The 913-nt window shown below is 37.7% G+C and overlaps 1 protein-coding gene across 1 annotated transcript in view; it reads right to left on the reverse strand.

Annotated features, from left to right (window-relative positions):
* Positions 1-913, reverse strand: part of LOC123980346 (butyrophilin subfamily 1 member A1-like) — a 9,957-nt gene that overhangs the window by 5,001 nt on the left and 4,043 nt on the right. The window lies entirely within an intron of this gene.

The raw sequence follows: 913 nt of genomic DNA on the forward strand, positions 1-913 counted from the left end.
TCTCGGCTGAAATCACTGAAAGTTTTGGTTCAGAAACTGAACCTATAAAAAGAAGAATGACACAAGTTTTGAGCTTTGAATGGTCCATTCAATGTTTGATACGAGTGAGAACATAAATTCAAAGAGTTTTGGTTATATAATGTGGGTTGAAAGGCAGTTTCCACCCACATGTATGTAAGTTAATAACTAGCCATTTAAGTGTTCGCTATCGGTACCACACCTGACCCAGTTGGAAAAGTGACAGCTAAAGCTGATCCACACTGTATTGTCAGCATTTGTTTTTTTATCCACACACTCCCTTGGGTTTTAGCTTCATGAACTACTGAGAACAAGATAACGGTTTTGAATTAAAGAGAAAACTGGAGCAAAAAACACATTTTTCAATTCAATACATTTAGCTGACGCTTTTATCCAAAGCGACTTACAATTGCTACATATTTTTATATACACACACACACAGTGGGAACGGAAAGTATTCAGACCCCTTTAAATTTTTCACTCTTTGTTTCATTTCCGCCATTTTCCAAAAATCAAAAAAGTTCATTTTATTTCTCAGTAATGTACACTCAGCACCCCATCTTGACAGAAAAAAAAACAGAAATGTAGAAATTTTTGCAAATTTATTAAATATGAAAAACTGAAATATCACATGGTCATAAGTATTCAGACCCTTTGCTCAGTATTTAGTAGAAGCACCCTTTTGATCTAATACAGCCATGAGTCGTTTTGGGAAAGATGCAACAAGTTTTTCACATCTGGATTTGGGGATCCTCTGCCATTCCTCCTTGCAGATCCTCTCCAGTTCTGTCAGGTTGGATGGTAAACGTTGGTGGACAGCCATTTTCAGGTCTCTCCAGAGATGCTCAATTGGGTTTAAGTCAGGGCTCTGGCTGGGCCATTCAAGAACAGCCAC

The sequence above is a fragment of the Micropterus dolomieu genome, linkage group LG12, assembly GCF_021292245.1.
Source record: "Micropterus dolomieu isolate WLL.071019.BEF.003 ecotype Adirondacks linkage group LG12, ASM2129224v1, whole genome shotgun sequence".
NCBI lineage: Eukaryota > Metazoa > Chordata > Actinopteri > Centrarchiformes > Centrarchidae > Micropterus > Micropterus dolomieu.